The following is a 24856-nucleotide window of genomic DNA, read 5'->3' as shown; positions in this document are numbered from 1 at the left end:
GCCTACAGTATGTGTTCATATTTAAGTGACATTTGCATGAAATGTGGGTTTTTAAACATGTTCCATGGTCAAATAACTGCCCCCAATGTGAATAACTGGATATGGAATACATATTGTCGTAGAGCAATAACTATTCTGGCTGCAACAGTAAAAGTATTGTATATACTCAGTAGGGCCTGTAGAATGTATATATGGTTTCATTTCATGGGTGTGCATCTACATTAATGTGTATGCAACCATGATTATATATAATCCTGAATGAATTGTGAATAATGATGAGTGAGAAAGTTAGAGGCATAAATATCATACCCCCCCAAAAAATAATAACGTCCCCTGTTACTGTAATGGTGAGAGGTTAGCATGTCTTGGGACACAAAACAAACTACCAAATGCATACAACTAAATTGCAGAGTCACCTGCTTGATGTAGTCATTGCGTGCTATGAATAGGGGACCAAATACTTAACTTTTTACTACTTTAACACACATGGTGTGTTATATACGTGCACATGTGTTGACTATGTTCAAAAAGTCAAATCAAATCAAAGTGTATTTGTCACGTGTGCTGAATACAACAGGTTCACCTTACAGTGAAATGCTTACTTACAGGCTCTAACCAATAGTGCAAAAAAGGTATTAGGCGAACAATAGGTAAGTAAAGAAATAAAAATACAGTGAAAAACCGTAGCGAGGCTATATACAGTAGCGAGGCAACATACAGACACCGGTTAGTCAGGCTGATTTGAGGTAGTATGTACATGTAGATATGGTTAATGTGACTATGCATATATGATGAACAGATAGTAGCAGTAGTGTAAAGAGGGGTTGGCAGGTGGTGGGTGGAGGGACACAATGCAGATAGCCCGGTTAGCCAATGTGTGGGAGCACAGATTGGTTGGCCCAATTGAGGTAGTATGTACATATGTACCTGCATGTATAGTTAAAGTGACTGTGCATATATGATAAACAGAGAGTAACAGCAGCATAAAAGGGAGTATCAGCAGCGTAAAAGAGGGTTGGGGGGAGCAGACAATACAAATAGTCCGGGTAGCCATTTGAGTACCTGTTCAGGAGTCTTATTGCTTGGGGGTAAAAACTGTTGAAGCCTTTTTGTCCTAGACTTGGCACTCTGGTACAGCTTGCCATGCGGTAGTAGAGAGAGCAGTCTATGACTGTGGTGGGTGAGGTCTTTGACAATTTTTAGGGCCTTCCTCTGACACCTCCTGGTGCAGAGGTCCTGGATGGCAGGCAGCTTAGCCCCAGTGATATACTGGGCCGTACGCACTACCCTCTGTAGTGCCTTGCGGTCAGAGGCCGAGCAACTGCCGTACCAGGTAGTGATGCAAAATGCCAGGATGCTCTCGATGTTGCAGCTGTAGAACCTTTTGAGGATCTGAGGACACATGCTAAATCATTTCATTTTCCTGAGGGGGTTTAGGCTTTGTCGTGCCCTCTTCAAGACTGTCATGGTGTTTTTGGACCATTCTCAACCTGCTCCACTATGGCCCTATTGATGAGAGTTGGGGCGTACTCGGTCCTCCTTTAACTGTAGTCCACAATCATCTCCTTAGTCTTGGTTGAAGGATAAGTTGTTATTCTGGCAACACCCGGCTAGGTCTCTGACCTCCTCCGTATAAGCTGTCTCGTAGTTGTTGGTAATCAGGTCTACCACTGTTGTTGTCTGCAAACTTGATGGTGTTGGAGTCGTGCCTGGCATGCAGTCGTGGGTGAACATGTAGTACAGGAGGGGACTGAGCACGCATCCCTGGGGGGCTCCAGTGTTGAGGATCAGCGTGGAAGATGTGTTGCTACCTACCCTCACCACATGGGGGCGGCCCATCAGGAACCAAGATAAAGTTGCAGAGGGAGGTGTTTAGTCCCAGGATCCTTAGCTTAGTGATGAGCTTTGAGGGTACTATGGTGTGGAACGCTGAGCTGTAGTCAATGAATAGCACTCTCACATAAGTGTTCCTTTTGTCCAGGTGGGAAAGGGCAGCATGGAGTAGAGATTGCAAAAGAGATTGCATCATCTGTGGATCTGTTTGTGCGGTATGCAAATTGGAGTGGGTCTAGGGTTTCTGGGATAATGATGTTGATGTGAGCATTTACCAGCATTTCAAAGCACTTCATTGCTATGGATCTGGAGTCATTTAGGCAGGTTGCCTTTGTGTTCTTGGGCACAGGGATTATGGTGGTCTGCTTGAAACATTTTGGTATTACAGACTTAATCAGGGACATGTTAAAAATGTCAGTGAAGACACCTGCCAGTTGGTCAGCACATGCCCGGAGCACAAGTCCTTGTAATCCGTCTGACCCCGCAGCCTTGTGTATGTTGACCTGTTTAAAGGTCTTCCTCTGCCCTTTAGCTCAGTGTGAATGTTGCCTGTAATCCATGGTTTCTGGTTGGGGTATGTACGTACAGTCGCTGTGGGGATGGCGTACTCGATGCATTTATTGATAAAGCCTGTGACTGATGTGGTGTATTCCTCAATGCCATCGGAAGAATCCCGGAAGATGTTCCAGTCTGTGATCGCAAAATAGTCTTGTAGTTTATTATCTGCTTCATCTGACGACTTTTTCATAGACCCAGTCACTGGTGCTTCTTCCTTTAATTTTTGCTTGTAAGCAGGAATCAGGAGGAAAGAGTTGTGATCGGATTTACCAAATGGAGGGCGAGGTGAGAGCTTTGTACACGTCTCTGTGTATGGAGTACAGGTGATCTAGAATTTTTTTCCCTCTGGTTGCACATTTAACATGTTGATAGAAATTTGGTAGAACTGATTTAAGTTTCCCTGCATTAAAGTCTCTGGCCACTAGGAGTGCCGCCTCTGGGTGAGTGGTTTCCTGTTTGCTTATTTCCTTATACAGCTGACTGAGTGCGGTCTTAATGCCAGCATCTGTCTGTGGTGGTAAATAAACATCAATGAAAAGTATAGCTGAAAACTCTCTAGGCAAGTAGTGTGGCCTGCAGTTCATCACAATATACTCTACTTCAGGCAAGCAAAATCTAGAGACTTCCTCAGATTTCGTGTACCAGCTGTTTACAAATATCCACAGACCGCCCCCCCCCCCCCCCCCCCCCCCCTCGTCTTATTGGAGTATGCTGTTCTATCTTGCCGGTGCAACGTTTATCCCGCTAGCTGAATATCCATGTCATCAGTCAGCCACGATTCTGTGAAACAGAGGATATTACAGTTTTTGATGTCCTGTTGGTAGGATATTCGTGATCGTACTTCGTCTAATTTATTGTCCAATGATTGACGCCATTTCCTCCGGCGCCATTTTAATACAAAAGTGCTGTAATTTCTAAATGGTTCATATATCATATGGATGAAAATAGCCTAAAATTAAAGCTGACAGTCTGCACTTTAAAACCTGTTAAAGAGGCTGCGCTTTTTTTCAACTTTTTGTTAAAAATCGCGTAACATTTCAACGTCCTGCTACTCATGCCAGGAATATAGTATATGCATATGATTAGTATGTGTGGATAGAAAACACTCTGACGTTTATAAAACTGGTTAAATCATGTCTGTGACTATAACAGAACGTGTTTAGCAGGAAAAATCCCAAGGAAAACTGTTCACAAAAAAAAATATATATATATCCCTCTGCCAGTCTCTGTAATGTCTATGGCAAGGGAAAATAGATAGGGCCCTGTTTACAATGCCTACAGATTCCACACGATGTCGCCAGTACTGTCAATTGATTTTAAATTGGCACTTCCTGTCGTCGAGCACACCAGAGGAAGTTATGAAAGAGAGAATGTGGAACATGATTTCAAAACGTGCTGCTATTGAATACAGATCGCCCCGTGATCAATTTGATCGATTATTAACGTTTACTAATACCTAAAGTTGGATTACAAAAGTAGTTTGAAGTGTTTTGTCAAAGTTTATAGGTAACTTTTTTAATTAAAAAAAATTACGGTGCGTTTTGGAACTGTGCTTTTTCATGGATCAGACGGGCTTCATAAATGGACATTTTGGGTATACATGGACGGATTTAATCGAAAAAAATGCCCAATTGTGATGTTTATGGGACATATAGGAGTGCCAACAAAGAAGCTCGTCAAAGGTAATGAATGTTTTATATTTTATTTCTGCGTTTTGTGTAGCGCCGGCTACGCTAATTATTTTGTTTACGTCCCCTTTGGGTATTTCGGGGGTTGCATGCTATCAGATAATAGCTTCTCATGCTTTCGCCGAAAAGCATTTAAAAAATATGACATGTTGGCTTGATTCACAACGAGTGTAGCTTTAATTGAGTACCCTGCATGTATGTTTTAATGAAAGTTTGAGTTGTATCGAGTACTATTAGTTGTCACTCTGAAATTTCTGCTGATGTCCGCTGATGTTGATCCCTGTACAGGGACAGCAGCCGTAAAAAGTTTCTTAGCCATTGTATCACTACTTGAGTACAGAGGCAAAAAATAGATACAACAATGTCACTGTCCAAATACTTTTGGGGTTCGCTGTATATCATAAGGACTAATTTCATCCTAACAAAGTGGTCTGAAACGCCTGGTTTACATACCACATCAAGCATCTAATCACACCAAGTCACATCATGCTGGCTTGCCATGTTATGTGTAATTCTTATTGGATTCCAGCCAGTCAGGATATCCAACAACTGCCACTTTTAATCACCCGCAACCTGCATTCAGAATGACTGCCAGGGTAGGGAGGATTGTTGAGAATACCTAAATCATAACTACTGGAACAGCCATCTCAGTTACAGGTGCAATAAGTCTAACTACTAAAAGATTAGATTAGTTTAGAAAAAGGTTATGTATGTTTGTGTAGGATAAAACTAATTAACCACTCAAAGTATATACATGCAAAACACAGGTATTGAAACAAACAATTCTGAAAATCAAGCTGCAAGAGCACATGCTGGGAAATATGATAACGATTGTCGTGGATTTTAATTGTTTTGAACAAACATAATTTTACACAACAAGCCTGTTCAAATTCAGATGACTTCGAGTTTGTTGAGTAAACACTTTTTAACCTCTTGAGTGTAGGGGGCAGTATTTTGATGTTTGGATGAAAAAACGTACTCAAATGAAACTGCTTATTTCTCAGGCCCAGAATCTAGAATATGCATATAATTGTCCGATTAGGATAGAAAACACTCTAAAGTTTCCAAAACTGTCAAAATATTGTCTGTGAGTATAACAGAACTGATATTGCAGGCAAAAAACCTGTGGAAAATACAACAAGGAAGTGCTGTTTTTCTTGAAAGCTCTCCGTTCCATTGCATACCTTGCCTCCATTTAAAGGGATATCAACCAGATTCATTTTCCTATGGCTTCCACATGGTGTGAACAGTCTTTAGACATAGTTTCAGGCTTTTATTTTGAAAAACGAGCGAGAAAGATAACATTGCATCATTGGATGGCTGGGTGCCAGCAGCGTTTTGCAGTGGACCAGACATTTTCTCTCTCTCTCCTATTGAAGAAGATACAGTCCAGTTGAAATACTATCGATTATGTATTGTAAAAACAACCTGAGGATTGATTATAAAAAACGTTTGACATGTTCCTTCGAACTTTACGGATACTGTTTGGAATTTTCGTCTGCCCCGTCATGACCGCTCGAGCCTGTGGATTTCTTAACATAACGCATCAACCAAATGGAGGAATTTTGGATATAAAAATAATCTTGATGGAACAAAAGGAACATTTATTGTGTAACTGGGAGTCCCTTGAGGGCAAACATCCAAAGATCATCAAAGGTAAGTGATTCATTTTATTGCTTTTTTTTTTATTCCTTTCGTGACCAATCTACTTTGCTGCTAGCTGTTTGTAATGTTTTGTCTGCTGAGAGAGAAGTCCTTACATAAACGCTTGGTATGCTTTCGCCGAAAAGCTTTTTTGAAATCTGACACCCCAGGTGGACTAACAACAAGCTAAGCTGTGTTTTGCTATACTTGTCACGAACGTCGTAGTGAGGAGACCAAAGCGCAGCGTGATGTGAATCCATTATTTTAATGTAAGACGAAAATAACACAAAGTACACGAAACAAACAAAGAATATCAAATCGACCGTGAACGCTACAAACACTGAGTGCAAACATGCAACATCACATCGACAATAACCCACGAAATACCCAAAGAGGATGGCTGCCTAAATATGTTTCCCAATCAGAGACAACGATAAACAGCTGCCTCTAATTGAGAACCAGTCTAGGCAACCATAGACATACATAAACACCTACATGGTAAACAAACCCATAAACCTACAAAACCCCTAGACAGTACAAAAACACATACATCACCCATGTCACACCCTGACCTAACCAAAATATATAAAGAAAACGAAGAATACTCAGGTCAGGGCGTGACAATACTGCACTTGTGATTTCATGAAAATGTTATATTTTTTGTCATTTAATTTGAATTTGGCGCTCTGCAATTCAGCGGATGTTGACAAAAATTATACCGCTAATGGGATGGGTGCATGTTAACACATAAACTCAAATTATTGTATTTTTGAAGTCCAATCAACTCACAGAATAATATTGATTTAAGTAATTGGTAAAGTTGTCTTTTTTCAGTGCACTTGAAAACACTCATTATTTACTGACTGCCTCGGACCACTCATAGAACAGCTAAGTGTGTCGTTAGAGTCTTTTTTGCCACTTTAATACACAGAAGATATGCACTTAACATAGAATCAAGATGTTTATCTGTATCTCAGTGACCGCCAATAACTTCAGAGCAAAGTTGAGACAAAGTTGCTAGTTTTTGCAATGTTACTAACAGATTCAAATGAATATCGAGATCTCTGCATTAAAATATATATACAGTTTAGGCTACATAGACATTTGTATTTCAATTACATAATATAGCTAAATCAACTTAGATATATTGTCCTAATGTCTTAGGCTTTTTGCCTCAATAGGTCTATTTCATGACGTGTAACAACATGTGCGCAATGATGTGACAAATCTGTAATTTAATGCATTATTATAGGGTAAGCATAAGAGTAAGCTATCTCAGTATTTTCTGGGAGCTGATCCCTTGACAGTATTGTAGAATAATTCTAATGGTAAGATTTGAATGGAGAAAGCTGCTCTGAGAGCAGCGGTGCCTTTCCTTCGATTCTATCAGTATCGACACATGCTCAGACGACTCAATTAGTGATCGTTCTGTCTACGTGGTGTTTTGGGAAACACAATACCTATTCAGCTGTTAGGCAGCTTAATTCCATTGCTATCAAGAAACCAGTCCCTGGCCAGTGCACTCCCTTTATATTATGTGCGCTAACCTTATGGCTTCTGTTAACCTTTGAGTTGCTCACCCTGTTCTGTTATGTAGACCTCAGTTATACATTAATCTATGTAGAGGCTTTAGTCTATTTAATGCACTTTATGGTTTGAATTCTCTTTGTCAACAACTTCAATTTGGGAAAACAGAACCACTAGTATTTGCACCCTACTCAGTTGTCTCTCGTTGCCTGCTTTGTCTGTCTGTCCCTTACATTGAACCAGCACTCGAAATACAACTGTGCTAGATTAATTTGATCAGACAAAGTTAATTGTTTAAAAATAGTCAATTTAATAATGATTTTACACTTATCTGATTCCCCAATCTACAAGTGTATGTTAAATATCCTGAAAGAAACCCAATAGACAAATGAATAATGCGAATGTGTCTATGGTCTGTTTGTGGGGTGTAAGAGCAAACAAGACCAAAGGCTAACATTTAGGAACTTGGATAACATTTACTTATTACCAAATCCTGACATAGTCACTTTCAGTCTCTCAAACAGAACATGTCAACAAGGCCTTGGCTTGAACACATAATTCTTTCATAGACTGACATGACATATCTTGCAGAGGGTCATGATGAACGCTCAGCATATTTCAATGAAAAGCAGCATGGTTATTCTCCTGCTAAAGTTTTGTTAACCCCTAAAAGACTACAGAATTCTGACAGGGCTGTGGTGGAGCAGGTTGAGAGCTTCAAATTCCTTGGGGTCCACATCAACAACAAACTAGATTGGTCCAAACACACCAAGACAGTCTTGAAGAGGGCACGACAAAGCCTATTCCCCCTCAGGAAACTAAAAAGAGTGTTGGAGGCTATTTTGTAAATTACATCACCGAAGACGAGGATCAGTAGGATGGTCAGTTTTACGAGGGTATGTTTGGCAGCATGAGTAAAGGATGCTTTGTTGCGAAATAGAAAGCCAATTCTAGATTTAATTTTGGATTGGAGATGCTTGATGTGAGTCTGGAAGGAGAGTTTACAGTCTAGCCAGACACCTAGGTATTTGTAATTGTCCACATGTTTTTATTTATTTTTCATTTCAGCTTTATTTAACCAGGTAAGCTAGTTGAGAACAAGTTCTCATTTGCAACTGCGACCTGGCCAAGATAAAGCATAGCAGTTTGACACATACAACAACAGAGTTACACATGGAATGAACAAAACATACAGTCAATAATACAGTAGAAAAAAATAAAACAATGTCTATATACAGTGAGTGCAAATAAGGTCAAATAAGAGAGTTAAGGCAATAAATAAGCCATGGTGTTGAAGTAATTACAATATGGCAATTAAACACTGGAATGGTAGATGTGCAAAAGATGGATGTGCAAGTAGAGATACTGTGGTCCAAAAGGAGCAAAATAAATACAGTATGGGAATGAGGTAGATAGATGGGCTGTATACAGATGGACTATGAACAGGTGCAGTGATCTGTGAGCTGCTCTGACAGCTGGTTCTTAAAGCTCTGAAGATAGATGGGGGGCAATCAAGTCACATATGGTGTCCAGGGCATAACTGTGGGCAGAGGGTGGTCTATAGCAAGTGGCAACGGTGAGAGACTTGTTTCTGAAAAGGTGGATTTCTAAAAGTCGAAGCTTGAATTGTTTGGGTACAGACCTGGATAGTAAAGACAGAACTCTGCAGGCTATCTCTGCAGTAGATTGCAACTCTGCCCCCTTTGGTAGTTCTATCTTTTCGGAAAATGTTATAGTTAGGGATTTACATTTCTAGAGACATTTTTACTAGCGCCATCACACATGCACAGTGAGATGTGCTTGCTAATGGTGTTTGCAACACTTTAGTTTCAGGATTTGAAAAGGTGAGTGCTGATTACTTAAATATGCACTAAATGTGTCCAGTTTTTTTCTCTCTGAGTAACAAGTTGGGAAATGCCAGCTCCCGTTAGGCTCAGAATCTTGGGAATTTGGATTGTGCACATAAACACCTGCTTATAAGAGATCTGTGTATTAACTACATTACACTAATGTTGTCAAAGACATATACATATAAGTGATTCTAAATACTGGCTTGTTTGCAACACTTTTAGTTCAGGATTTGAAAGTTGAATGCTTGGATGATTTTACAACAAAATGTGTCCTCTGCTTCTTCTTTCTCAGAACAAGTTGGAAAATGACGGCACCAGTTTAGGTCAGAATCCTCTTTGGAGAAAATTACTCGCAGCAATTGACTCTTCCGTCTGGAATTCATGCGTCTGTGAATGTTCTCAAATAAGATGAAGAGGCAAGTTTAGGCTTCAATTCAAGAGAATCAAATTATTACACTATTACCCTACTGTTAACAAAAACACACAAATTAAATTAAATTGCACAAATCCTATATCACACAAATAGAGTAACGCATTATAAAGAAGAGAACCTGATTATTACACTATTGCACTTCAAACAAGAAGCACACAAACTCAATTGCACAACTAATTACATTAGTACTGTACAAAGTTAGAGGTGCGCTATTTGATAGATTCCCCCGCTCCCCCTACCCCGGACATCCAGTGGGGAGACCTGAGGACAACTTCCCATCTCGTAATTTTGAGGGGGAGACCTTCCCAGGCAGTAGCCTGCCTAGGTCACAAACTAGAATCAGGGCACACACTCCGACAAGGATAAATGACCCACAGTCCCACACGGTGACATGATATCATTGACGTGACGTGCAAATCGCGCAAATGTCACCATTCCGAATATTTTTTAAATAAAAAAATACAACATTTGTGCGGGTGCCCCGTGCCACACCCAGCAAGATGCCGCCCTTGGCGGCTACCCATGTCGCCTATACCTAAATCCACCACTGTCAACAGCAGATATCCAGGACAAAGGTACTATCAAAGTGATATCTTTGCCTGATTCGCCCATCCCTTGTAATGCTATTGTTGGAGTTCAGTTTTTGACAGCTCTTTGGTCTTGGCCATAGTGGAGTTTGGAGTGTGGAGTGTGACTGTTTGAGGTTGTGGACAAGTGTTTTTATACTGATAACAAGTTCAAACAGGTGCCATTAATACAGGTAATGAGTGGAGGACAGAGGAGCCTCTTAAAGAAGAAATTACAGGTGTGTGAGAGCCAGAAATCTTGCTTGTTTGTAGGTGACCAAATACTTTTTTTCCACCATAATTTGCAAATAAATTCATAAAAAATCCTACAATGTGATTTTTTTTCTAATTTTGTCTCTCATAGTTGAAGTGTAACTATGATGAAAATTACTGGCCTCTCTCATCTTTTTAAGTGGGAAAACTTGCACAATTGGTGGCTGACTAAATACTTTTTTTGCCCCACTGTAAGAGAGCTCAGCTTCTCCAACCGTAACTCCCAGAAGTGTGCAGTTGTTCACTCCCTCTGTTGCTAGAAGCCTTTGATTGTTGTACCATTTTATGTATTTTCAATCCATGGGTGTGTGTGTATGTCTGCGTGTGAGATTGTGAAATTAATTGGGGTTGGGGTGCTGCGGAAAGGTTCGGTTGACGCTCAAACAGCAGTAATAAAGGCCATATGCACTAATTTTGTGGGGGAAAAAAAATCTTTAAAAATCTTAATTATTTGTTAATTGTAGTACCGTCAACATCCATTCTTCCTGAACTTTGTTTTTGCTGATTCTTTATTCCTAAATTCAGATACCATACCTAAAGAGTAGTGCGTACGGCACAGTATATCGCTGGGGCTAAGCTGCCTGCCATCCATGACCTCTACACCAGGCAGTGTCAGATGAAGGCCCAAAAAAGACCCCAGCCACGCCAGTCATAGACTGTTCTCTCTACTACCGCATGGCAAGCGGTACTGGAGTGCCAAGTCAAGGACAAAAAGGATTCTCTGCAGTTTTTACCCCCAAGCCATAAGACTCCTGAACAGGTAATCAAATGGCTACCCGGACGATCTGCATTGTGTGCCCCCCCAAACCCCTCTTTTAAGCCACTGCTACTGTCTGTTTATCATATATGCATAGTCACTTTAAGTATACATTCATGTACATAGTATCTTAATTGGCCCGACCAACCAGTGCTCCCACACATTGGCTAACCAGGCTATCTGCATTGTGTCCCGCTACCCACCACCCGCCAATCCCCACTTTTACACTACTGCTACTCTCTGTTCATCATATATGCATAGTCACTTTAACCATATCTACATGTACATACTACCTCAATCAGCCCGACTAACCAGTGTCTGTATGTGGCCGCGTTACTTTTATAGCCTAGCTACTGTTATTTTTCACTGTATTTTTACCATTTTTATTTCTTTACATACCTATTGTTCACCTAATACATTGTTTTGCACTATTGGTTAGAGCCTGTAAGTAAGCATTTCACTGTAAGGTCGACACCCGCTGTATTCGGCGCACGTGACAAATAAACTTTGATTTGAGCAGGCTACACAACTGAGGGAATGTTAGCATGCTCTAAATTTGTTTGAACCATCCCTTTAACACTGTCTTCTGGTGGAGTGTTGGGTGCTTAACGGGGTCTCCTGGTCACATTGGGAGGAGAATTTATATGGTGTAGAAAATCATGTTTGTCATCCCTTGAAGATGGACCATTGGCAATGCTTGACATGTCATGCAACATTTTGGGCAACAATTTGCAGTGAGCAGCGAGCAAAATAACCATAACATGTCAAATAGACAGGAAAGTACAGGTCTGGGCGGGACTGATTTATTCATCCCTCTCCTGCCATCAGCTTTTCATACCGTACACTCCCGTACCCTGACGTTCTGTCCAACTCCCACCTACTACTGCAAGAACTGGTCCTGAACCGAACTGCAGTCCTGCAATGTTATTTTAGACTGTATGTGAAGCAGCTCAATTGTCAGCCATGGTCCCAGCAATGTTGCAACATATAGGCAATATAAAAAATGACCTACGAAATAGGTTAATTTACCGGAGTTTCTCACATTCAAGTGGCACATTATATCTCCTAAACTATAGCATGATCATATTTAGGAAGTACATTTCCGTGCTTCTCCGCCCATGCATAGGCTATAGTCTGCTCTATTTAATTGAGACCAAACACACACCTGATCTTGCACATATGTATGGCTACTGAACATGAAGCTGCAAGAATGATGAGTGGACACTTGAACTTTCTCTTGAGCTACATTTTGCATATAAAATATAGCTGACCTTTGAGGACAACGATTTTCAGGCTGGAACAAATAAATGGGTAATCAATATTTATTGAAAATGAAAAGGCGCAACGTTTGCTCACCATGCGTTGCACCTTCTTTTCAAAAGCTAGGTTTCCATCCAATTGCCGACAGATTTTCATGAGAATATTTGAAAATCTCCATAACTAAAATATGTGCATTTTCCCCACCATCAAATTAACCTGTTATGGATAAAAGTCTGTGCACGATGACATTTATTTTGTGGTTAAATTTCCATGTATCAAATAAATAAAAATTGTGTTAAATAGCGAATGTCCCCATTCTGGTATTGGCACTTGCGCTCTAGCCAATAGTTTGCAGATATAGTGCCGGTATAGCCTATATGAGTAGATTATTATGGACAAAAGAGCCAGATAATACCCTCGATATTTATTGAAAATGACGTTGCACGTTACACTTTCACCACCCTGTTGAATTTCATCATAATTGATTTAATCGGTAGCCTAATAAACTGAATATCTTCGTGCGACTCCACGTTTACTTCGATGGGATGTTTATTATATCAATATTTGCGGATAAAAGTGTTCCACTGCCATTTCTGTTGTAATATATTTTACAGCCACAAAAAGATCCCTCCTTGTCTAGCGTATTTTGTTTTGTCCTGGTTAATGGTGATCAATTTTTTGGGATTGCACCTCGACTCACATTGGTTGAGCACACTCCACTTCTTTCCATTACCAATATTTATTTACAGACACTGTAGTAAACTATAGTCTAATCATATTTAATTACATTTCCTTGTAAAGATGACTGCCACATGAGTCTTTGCCTAGATTCTCCACCCTTGTATAGGCAGCCTACTCTATTTCATTGAGACCACGCCTCCTGTATACTGGGCACAGTTGATCTCCCACGCCCAACTAGGAGGAGACTTGAAGCAGCGAATTCTGAGAGTGTGAATAATGCGACAAATATGTGTTTTTAATACAATAGGTAGGCCTAGGCTGACGCATACAAAGCAGAAAGACAAACATTTAAATAATCTGAGGGACAACAAAACATTTTCATCCTAAAGCTGTCTGACCGCCCGTTCCCATGAAAAATGAAACTGCACTGCAATGATCTTACAACACAATAATGGCTGGATAATTTTTTAAATATAATTTTATAAACATTTTGGATATCCTTGGCTGGTTGTTTTTAACATAAGTCCATGTACTCAACAAACTACATCATACCTAAAATCCCTTTGATTCTATATAAAAAAAATGTTCGCATGAATAGAGACTGTTGCATGGAATGTACGTCAGTCACCATTATCAGCCAAAGAGACAATTCTAATGGACTTTCTTCAGCTAGCTAACGTTAGCTAACTAACCCTGCTTTTAAGGTACTGAAAAGCTAAAGTTGGAGAAAACACTACCAAATCAAGTTTAATCAACTGCCCAAGGACCAGGTAAGATGAACTTCATGGTTTCAGGCTGTAGCCCAGGTTGATGATGGAAATCTGTGGGCTCCAGTTACTCAATACATTTGTGTGTTTAATGCACATAATTCACGGTAAATCGCTAGCATACACTTGTTTGTAATCTAGTAGCTACTGTATGTGTATTGCCTGTGTAAACCTGGAGATTCTCCTATGTAGGTGTAAATATCACCATAGTCTACTTTGGGCCATTTGGTAGAGTTGTCTGCACAGCTGATCTCTGGCGAGTTGAAAGGACATATTAGGCAAGCCAAAAAAAAAAAACGTTTCTAAATACCTAGACTGTTCAAGGGCAGGTAAAGACCGGAAGTAGTTATGCGGCATATCTAAGACTATTGAATTAGATCAAGATTCATTTATCTTCCTAGCCAGCCAGCTAACATCAGTTAATGGGCAAAAAAGCGATGGGTAAACCAACAGTGACATAAGAATAATGTGACAGTTTTACTAGCTTAACTGCCAGTGTTAGAAGGTCAGGTAACACAGAGTGGCAGAATACGTATCATGCAAATCATTTGTTGTTGTGACAGCCAAGTATGTTAATAATGACATGTGACACTGCTGAAAACGTTTATTGAAACAACAAAAAAAGTGTCAGTAGTTTGCTTAGAATGACACCAAAGTTAGCCTAATTACATGGGAGTAATGGGAGTACCCTACGTCTGTACCATACTTGGGGGTGTGGTCACATTAATCTACACCTCACCATGTGTATTTATCTTGCGGGAATGCATCCCTCTACGGGAAGGCACAATATTCAAGGCAAGTTCCAAAAGACTGCATCTTGTGTTCGCATTGCATGCATCACAAAATTTTGGTTAAGAAATTAAGAAAGTGCCTCCTTATAACACCATTGCTGCTTAAAATTCAAAATGTGCAGCAAATTATACACTTCATGTAGCCTTTGAACAAGGGTGCAGCCCATTTGTTGCAATTGCCTTTCAACATCTGGTGCTTTGACACACAGTGAGGAGATCTCCTAAATACAAATGACATTGGTCAAAAGAACTATAAAATAAAGTGCAAAGAATTTGAAAGATAAGTTAATTCTCTGTTGAGGAAAATTATTGAAGAATTAATCATTTTCCACACCAGAGAATTTACATATCTTTCAAATTCTGTGCACTTTTATTTAAAAGTTTTAACAAATGTAATTCATATTTAAGGACATTTCCTCTCTGGGTTTGCTTATTTGTGTGGCAATGTGTAGGAAGTTGAAAGAAACTCATTCTGTCACACTCTGACTATTATTTGAGTTGTTTGTTTCTATGTTTTGTTTGGTCAGGGTGTGATATGAGTGGGCATTCTATGTTGCATGTCTAGTTAATCTGTCTCTATGTGTTTTGGCCTGATATGGTTCTCAATCAGTGGCAGGTGTTTGTCGTTGTCTCTGATTGGGAACCATATTTAGGTAGCCTGTTTTGTATTGTGGTTCGTGGGTTATTGTCTATGTGTAGTTGCCTGTGTCTGCACTCGTTGTCATTGCATCACGTTCGTTTTGTTGTTTTTGTTTAAGTGTTCTTCGTGTTTTTTGTCATTCAATAAAATAATGGATTCACACCACGCTGCGCTTTGGTCTATTCCATGCGACGATCGTGACAGAATAACCAACCAACAATGGTCCAAGCAGAGTGGTAATGGCCAGCAGCAGCAGCGGCAAAGAACGCAGGACTCATGGACTTGGGAGGAGATTCTGGACGGGGGAAGGACCCTGGGCACAGCCAGGGGAATATTGCCGCCCCAAAGCAGAGCTGGAGGCAGCGAAAGCAGAGAGGCGCCGGTATGAGGAGGCAGCACGGCAGCATGGCTGGAAGCCCGAGAGGCAGCCCGAGAGGCAACATTTCTTGGGGGAGGCACACGGGGAGTGTGGTGAAGCCAGGTAGGAGACCTGCTCCAACTTCCCGTGCTTACCGGAGAGGGACCGGGCAGGCACCGTGTTATGCGGTGGAGCGCACAGTCTCCCCAGTGCATGTGCATAGCCCGGTGCGGTACATTCCAGCCGGCATGAAGCCGGCTTTATGCATCTGGTCTCCAGTGCATCTCCTCGGGCCGGCGTACATGGCACCAGCCTAACGCATGGTGTCCCCGGTTCGCCAGCACAGCACTTATCTGGTTGAATGCTCCCGGTAGCCAGGCCAGTGCGGCGAGGTGGAATAGCCCGCACTGGCCTGGCTACCGGGAGCATTCAACCAGGTAAGGATGGGCAGGCTCGGTGCTCAAGAGCTCCAGTGCGCCTGCACGGTCCGGTCTATCCAGTGCCACCTCCACGCACCAGCCCTCCCGTGGCAGCCCCGCACACCAGGCTGTCTCTCCGTCTCATCCCTACAGGTGCTTCCGCCTGTTCAGCGCTGCCAGAGCCTTCCTCCTGCCCAGCGCTGCTAGTCTCCCGTCTGTCCTGAGCCGCCAGAGTCTCCCGTCTGTCCTGAGCCGCCAGAGTCTCCCGTCTGTCCTGAGCCGCCAAAGTCTCCCGTCTGTCCTGAGCCGCCAGAGTCTCCCGTCTGTCCTGAGCCGCCAGAGTCTCCCGTCTGTCCTGAGCCGCCAGAGTCTCCCGTCTGTCCTGAGCCGCCAGAGTCTCCCGTCTGTCCTGAGCCGCCAGAGTCTCCCGTCTGTCCTGAGCCGCCAGAGTCTCCAGTCTGTCCTGAGCCGCCAGAATCTCCCGTCTGTCCTGAGCCGCCAGAGTCTCCCGTCTCTGCTGAGCCGCCAGAGTCTCCCGTCTGTCCTGAGCCGCCAGAGTCTCCCGTCTGTCCTGAACCGCCAGAGTCTCCCGTCTGTCCTGAGCCGCCAGAGTCTCCCGTCTGTCCTGAGCCAACAGAGTCTCCCGTCTGTCCTGAGCCGCCAGAGTCTCCCGTCTGTCCTGAGCCGCCAGAGTTTCCCGTCTGTCCTGAGCCAACAGAGTCTCCCATCTGTCCTGAGCCGCCAGAGTCTCCAGTCTGTCCTGAGCCGCCAGAGTCTCCCGTCTGTCCTGAGCCGCCAGAGTCTCCCGTCTGTCCTGAGCCGCCAGAGTCTCCCGTCTGTCCTGAGCCGCCAGAGTCTCCCGTCTGTCCTGAGCCGCCAGAGTCTCCCGTCTGTCCTGAGCCGCCAGAGTCTCCCATCTGTCCTGAGCCGCCAGAGTCTCCCGTCTGTCCTGAGCCGCCAGAGTCTCCCGTCTGTCCTGAGCCGCCAGAGCCGCCAGTCTGTCCTTAGCCGCTAGAGTCTCCCATCTGTCCTGAGCCGTCAGAGCCGCCAGTCTGTCCTGAGCCGTCAGTCAGCCAGGAGCTGTCAGAGCCGTCAGTCAGCCAGGAGCTGTCTGAGCCGTCGGTCAGCCAGGAGCCGCCAGAGCCGTCAGTCAGCCAGGAGCCGCCAGAACCGTCAATCAGCCAGGAGCCTCCAGAGCCGTCAGCCAGCCAGGGGCTGCCAGAGCCGGTTGTGACTGCTTTGGTCTACTCCATACAACGATCGTGACACATTCAAAATGGATCAGGTCAAGTGGTAGGGGTACATAAGGTGATTATGTTTTATAGTATTTTTTTCCTCTAATATCAATTTGTTAACGCTAAGTGTCACAGTCAGAACAATTCCCACAATATTAGCCAAACCTCTCTTCTTTCATATCTTTCAGTCTGGAGTCCCAACATTAAAACCTCTTGCAGCTCCCCCCCCCCTACTTTGTGCAATTTCCTCCTGAAGACATACTCAAATCTAACAGCCTGTAGCTCAGGCACAGAACCAAGGATATGCATATTCTTGGTACCATTTGAAAACACTCTGAAGTTTGTGTACATGTGAATTGAATGTAGGAGAATAACACACATTAGATCTGGTTTAGATAAAACAATGAAAAAAACATGTTTGCTTTTTCTTTTTGTATCATCATCTTTAAAATGAACAAGATAAAACAAACATTCAGATAGAATGATGGGGACAATTTCAGTGAAAAATATAAGAGGGCAACAGTACAAAGTTTCAGAATGATAACTTCCAAAATGAGTGGGCTACATGACATGTATCATGAAGTCACCCAGGTGTCCCACACAAGCAGCTCAAATGTACCCAAGTGACCGAATTGGTGAAGGTTTACATTTTGAAACAAATAACTATATACAAAATGCCAAAATGGTATTCTAACACACCCCCCCCAAAAAAAGTTGAGAAAAAAAAATGGAAGAAAAAAATGAAAAAAATAAATATATATACATTTACAAAATAACAGGGGTAACTATTTACACATTTTCAATATTTGGATGACCCTCAGTCCTCTATCAAATCAAATCTATTTATATAGCCCCAGCCTAAAACCCCAAACAGCAAGCAATGCAGGTGTAGAAGCACGGTGGCTAGGAAAAACTCCCTAGGGAGGCAAAAACCTAGGAAGAAACCTAGAGAGGAACCAGGCTATGAGGGGTGGCCAGTCCTCTTCTGGCTGTGCCGGGTGGAGATCACAGTGGTTGAAGAGGGTGCAACAGGACAGCACCTCAAGAGTAAAAATGAACAGTTTAGGGTTCCATAGCCGCAGGCAGAACAGTTGAAACTGGAACAGCGGCAAGGCCAGGTGGACTGGGGACAGCAAGGAGTCATCATGCCAGGTAGTCCTGACGCATGGTCCTAGGGCTCAGGTCCTCCGAGAGAGAGAAAGAGAGAATTAGAGAGAGCATACTTAAATTCACACAGGACACTGGATAAGACTCCCATTCGGAGTCAGTGTCACTGTGAAAGAAAATGTTCAGTTAGAATAGTTTCACATATTAGCCCTGTATCAACAGGTATAATAAACAGATATATATAGAGAGTTGACGGTTGAATATATTATTATAACCTGCTAGATCTACTGTCTCTTTTATATTATGACATTTCAGCTAGATCTACTGTCTCTATTATATTATGACAGACCAGCTAGATCTTTGTCTTTATCATATTACTGTCTTTATTATATTACAACAGACCAGCTGTATCTACTATTTCCATTTCACTTTGGCCATTGATGTGGTCCTGCACTCTCCTCAACAGCCTCAAATAGGCTATTTCATGTGGGTTGGGGTGGGGCGGCAGACACACGCATCTCACATTTCATGACATTAAATGTTTATATATTGCTTATAAAATAAATAATAAATCATAAATAACATTTTATATTATTAATTTCAAACAAGGGCATTAACATGATAAGAACTTACCAGTCCAAAACGATGTCCTCTCCCGTTCAAAAAATATCCACAATCGCTAAATGAAGCGTCCTACAACAATCTCTGTCTCACCTTCCCAATCAATTTACTCTAAAGTTGTGTGTACATCTGTATATCTAGACTTAGATTTTGCTTTCCCTGACTTAGTCGCCATAATGATTGATATATAAACAGCTGATTCTGCGCATTCACCAAACAATACAGGGCGTAAATGCGTAGCTTCTTCCGGTATGAAAATTCAATAGCGCATGACTCTCTTTACGCTGGAGCTTACTACATGGGTTGGTCTTGCAACACATAAACATGGCGTATTGCCACTTAGCTCAGCTCATTGGCTATCTACCCAGCTAAATTTCAAGACAATCAGTGGTCATTGGGTTAAAAGACAGTCAATCAACGAAACAGCGGGCAAATCATTGGAGCACGATGATGTCATGACTTGTTGTCTTCAAATCGGTTTCTTTCAGTCAATACGTCCCGCGAAATGACCCATCAGGTTTGATTGTGTTACAAACAAACCAGTTGATTGCAGTGAAACTCAACATGACTGGAAAAGTCACGTTCTGTGTGGGGTATTTACCTGGAATGTGTCTTTGAAAATGGAATGAGACGGAATTCACGACACAAGCGGTTCACAAAATGTTTCATGTAGGCTATAAAAACGGATTTTATCAAACAAAAGATAATTCAGTGTTTAACAATGAGCATTGGAATTGCAAACGGACGAAGATCGTCAAAGGTAAACTATTTATTTTATTGCAGTTTGTGAATTAGTTGCGCCTGTGCTGGTTGAAATAGTTGTTTTTTATGGGGCTCTATGCTCAGATAACCGCATTGTGTTCTTTCGCATTTTTTGAACCTGACAACGCAGTTGGATTAGCATGATTCTAGGCTTTCGATACAGGTGAGACACTTGTATTTTCATGAATGTTTAATATGACTATTTATGTAGCGACCACCGTATGTTGTGGAACTTCAGCCCGCTAGCGGGTTCCGTGCGCAGAGAGGTTAAAGACAAAGTCTGGGATCTGGGAATCTGTCCAATGGTCATTTGAATTATTGATATTTACTCATTGATTCTTGAAGAATATAAGTTATAAATGTCTCATGAGCTTAGCAAGCGTCTTTCTCTATCATAACTCAGAAGGTAAGGTTTTAGTAATCAGTTGATTACAAAAAACTGTTGTGAAAAACAATTCATAGCTTCAAATGTTCTGTAAACAGGGTTACTTTTCCCTTGCACCATGCCTCAGCTGTATACCTCAGCCTTATGTTGTTATTTAAATCCCAGAATGTCCCCTCACTAGAATGAGAGAATTGCCAGGGATTTCATCAGCACTGAAGACCTCCAGTCTCAACGCCAACAGTGAAGAGGCGACTCCGTGATGCTGGTCTTCTAGGCAGAGTTGCAAATAAAAAGCCATATCCCAGATGGGCCAATAAAAATAAAAGATTAAGATGGACAAAAGAACACAGACACTGGACAGAGGAACTCTGCATAGAAGGCAAGCATCCTGGAGTCGCCTCTTCACTGTTGACATTGAGACTGATGTTTTGTGAGTACTATTTAAATGAAGCTGCCAGTTGAGGACTTGTGAGGCGTCTGTTTCTCAAACTAGACCAGTGGTTCTTAACCTTGTTGGAGGTACTGAACCCCACCAGTTTCATATGTGCATTCACCGAACCCTAAATTGGAAAAATAAAATATGATTTTTTCAAATTCAAAACATAGGTATATATTTTACTGGTACACAAAATGAACCATGCATCAACATCACTGTGTTCAAAGAACAAAATCATCCAAACATGATTTTCACACAAAAACATAATAATGAATATTTACTGCAATCAGTGTGACTTCTGGAAATGCGCGGCTTCACCTTGGCAAGTGCCACTCTCATGTCATTTTCGCAACAAAGTCTGTTCCTTTTCTTCTTTTTTATGTCCAGCATCCTCGAAAAGGATTGCTCGCAAAGATATGTTGTGACGGTATGAAAATCTCCAGAGCTTTCTTAGCAGTAACAGGGTACGTTACCATTTGTTGACACCAAAACGTTGAAAGCGTTGTTGTTCTGAAGAGTTGCTGTTGAACCTGGCTCTGCTGAATTTCAATGATTTCATAGAGGAATTCATCATTGACATCTGTTGTCTCAACACTAAACGTGAACGGCTGTCTCACCGATGCTGGATATGACTCTCCTATAGGGAAGTATCCGTCGAGAGACTTTGCAAGCTCATCTAAGTGCGTGGCAATTGCTTGCTTCAGTTCCGCGGGTACAGAAATGTCTCCGATTCCAGATACATCTTCGATCTTACTTACACAGTCGTCCAGCAGGGGAAAGTTTGCGAAGTTACGGTTCTCTGTTCGTCGTTTCCATAACGGTAGCTTTTTTTTAAAAGCCTTCAGGTTTTCCTCCGCTTCGATGATGTTGACTCCACCGCCCTGCATCTTTTGATTGAGATGATTGAGAGCTGCGAAGATATCAGCCATGTACGCTAAAATGAGAATGAACTCAAAAACAGAGCTAATTCCACACGCACGGCAAAAACACGATTCAGCACCTGTCCCCGGGATAACCACCGAACGTTAGAATGGTACAGAAGTACCTCGAATTCAGAGCCCATTTCTTTACACAGCTCACTGAAGATGCGGTGTCTCAGAGCACTAGTTCGCACATAGTTCACGCATTCCAAGGCTTTTAAAATGATAAACTTGGATTAGCTAACACAACGTGCCATTGAAACACAGGAGTGATGGTTGTTGATCATGGGCCTCTGTACACCTATGTAGATATTCCCTAAAAAAATCTGCCATTCCTGCTACAACAGTCATTTACAACATTAACAATGTCTACACTGTATTTCTGAAAAATGTCCTTATTTTTGAAAGAAAAGCACATTTCTAAGTGACCCCAAACTTTTGAATGGTAGTGTATATATTAGGATGAGGAATTTTGGAATAGCATTGCTCAGTGATTCGCTTAATACAGAAGTTGACAGATGACTGATTTTTTTACTGACTAGCTAGGCAAGTCAGTTAATTAAGAACAAATTCTTATTTTCAATGATGGGCTAGGAACAGTGGGTTAACTGCCTTGTTCAGGGGCTGAACGACTAATTTTTTTACCTTGTCAGCTCTGGGATTTGATCTTGCAACCTTACAGTTACTAGTCCAACGCTCTAACCACTAGGATACTTGCCTCCCCAGATGCTAAGCTACAGGACTGTTTTGCTAGCACAGACTGGAATATGTTCCGGGACTCATCCGTTGGCATTGAGGAGTATACCACATCAGTCACAGACTTCATCAATAAGTGCATCGATGACGTAGTTCCCACAGTGACCGTACTTACAGTGCCTTGCGAAAGTATTCGGCCCCCTTGAACTTTGCGACCTTTTGCCAAATTTCAGGCTTCAAACATAAAGATATAAAAATGTATTTTTTTGTGAAGAATCAACAACAAGTGGGACACAATCATGACGTGGAACGACATTTATTGGATATTTCAAACTTTTTTAACAAATCAAAAACTGAAAAATTGGGCGTGCAAAATTATTATACAGTTTTATATCTTTATGTTTGAAGCCTGAAATGTGGCAAAAGGTTGCAAAGTTCAAGGGGGCCGAATACTTTCGCAAGGCACTGTACATAACCCAACCAGAAGCCATGGATTACAGGAAACATCCGCACTGAACTGAGCTAAAGGGTAGAGCTGCTGCTTTCAAGGAGCTGGACTCTAACCCGGACGCTTATAAGAAATCCTGTTGTGCCCTCAGATGAACCATCAAAACGGGCAAAGCGTAAATACAGGACTAAGATTGAATCGTTCTTCACAGCCAGCACTGCAGCTGCAATGAATGAGTAGTTGAATCATACTACACCGGCTCGTCAGACACTCGTCGGATGTGGCAGGGCTTGCAAACTATTACAGACTACAAAGGGAAGCTCAGCCGCGAGCTGGTCAGTTAGTTACAAAAGCCTACCAAACAAGCCAAATGACTTCTATGCGTGCTTTGAGGCAAGCAACACTGAAACATGCATGATGGCACCAGGTGTTCCGGATGACTGTGTGATCACACTCGCAGGGCCAGACTGATTACCAGGATGTGTACTGCGAGCATGCGCTTACAAACTGGCAAGTGTCTTCACTGAAATTGTCAACCTCTCCCTGTCCGAGTCTGTAATTCCAACATGTTTTAAGCAGACCACCACAGTGCCTGACCACCACAGTGCCCAAGAACACTAAGGTAACCTGCCTACATGAATAACCACCCGTAGCACTCCCATCTTTAACCATGAAGTGCTTTGAAAGGCTGGTCATGGATCACATCAATACCATTTTCCCAGAAACCCTAGACCCACTCCAATTTGCATACCTCTCAAACAGATCCACAGATGATGAAATCTCTATTGCACTCCACACTGCCCCTTCCCACCTGGACAAAAAAAAACATCTAAGTGAGAATGCTATTCATTGACTACGTCTCAGCGTTCAACACCATAGTGCCCTCAAAGCTCATCAATAAGCTAAGGACCCTGGGACTAAACAGCTTCTACCCTCAAGCCATAAGACTTCTGAGCCACCCAGACTATTTGCATTTGCACCCTCTCCCCCTCTTCACACCGCTGCTGCTCTCTGTTGTTATCATCTATGCATAGTCACTTTAATAACTCTACCTACATGTACACATTACTTCAACTAACCGGTGCCCCCGCACATTGACTTTGAACCGGTTCCCCCCTGTATATATTCTCACTATTGTTCTTTTTTCTGCTGCTCTTTAATTACTTGTTACTTTAATTTCTTATTCTCATTCATATTTGTTTTAACTGCATTGTTGGTTAGGGTCTCGTAAGTAAGCATTTCACTGTCAGGTACAACAGGTACACCTGTTGTATTCGGCACACGTGACTAATAAAATTGGATTTGATTTGAAAATTGCAAAAGATTCCAGACACCCTAGTCATATAATGTTCTCTCTGCTACAGCACGGCAACCGGTACCGGAGCAGCAAGTCTAGGTCCAAAAGGCTTCTGAACAGCTTCTACCCTCAAGCCATAAAACTGCTTCACAGCTAATCAAATGGATACCCAGACTAATCATGTAGTAACTAAATTAGGTGTTGAACAAATATAAATGTATTTTATATTTGAAATTCTTCAAAGTATCAACACTTTGCCTTGATGACAGCTTTGCACACTCCTGGCATTCTCTCAACCAAATTAATCATGAATTAGTTACCTGGAAGGCATTTCAAATAACAGGTGTGCCTTGTTAAAAGTTAATTTGTGGAATTTCTTTCCTTCTTAATGCGTTTGGGTCAGTCAGTTGTGTTGTGACAAGATAGGGGTAGTATACAGAAGATAGCTTATTTGGTAAAATACCAAGTTGATATTATGGCAAGAACAGCTCAAATAAGCAACGAGAAATGACAGTATTACTTTAAGACATGAAGGTCAGTCAATTCGGAAAATTTCATTAACTTTGAAAGTTTCAAGTGCAGTCGCAAAAACCATCATGCACTATGATGAAACTGGTTCTCATGAGGACCGCCACAGGAAAGGAAGACCCAGAGTTGCCTCTGCTGCAGAGAATAAGTTCATTAGAGCTACCAGCCTCAGAAATAGCAGCCCAAATAAATGATTCACAGAGTTCAAGTAACAGACACATCTCAAAATCAACTATTCAGAGGAGACTGCGTGAATCAGGTCTTCATGGTTTAATTGCTTCAAAGAAACCCCTACTAAAGGAAACCAATAAAATAAGAGACTTGCTTGGACCAAGAAACACGAGCAATGGACATTACACCGGTGGAAATCTGTTCT

The sequence above is a fragment of the Oncorhynchus mykiss genome, chromosome 4 (genome assembly GCF_013265735.2).
Source record: "Oncorhynchus mykiss isolate Arlee chromosome 4, USDA_OmykA_1.1, whole genome shotgun sequence".
NCBI classification, from domain to species: domain Eukaryota; kingdom Metazoa; phylum Chordata; class Actinopteri; order Salmoniformes; family Salmonidae; genus Oncorhynchus; species Oncorhynchus mykiss.
The sequence above is the reverse complement of the archived record's forward strand: the minus strand, read 5'-3'. Positions refer to the sequence as shown.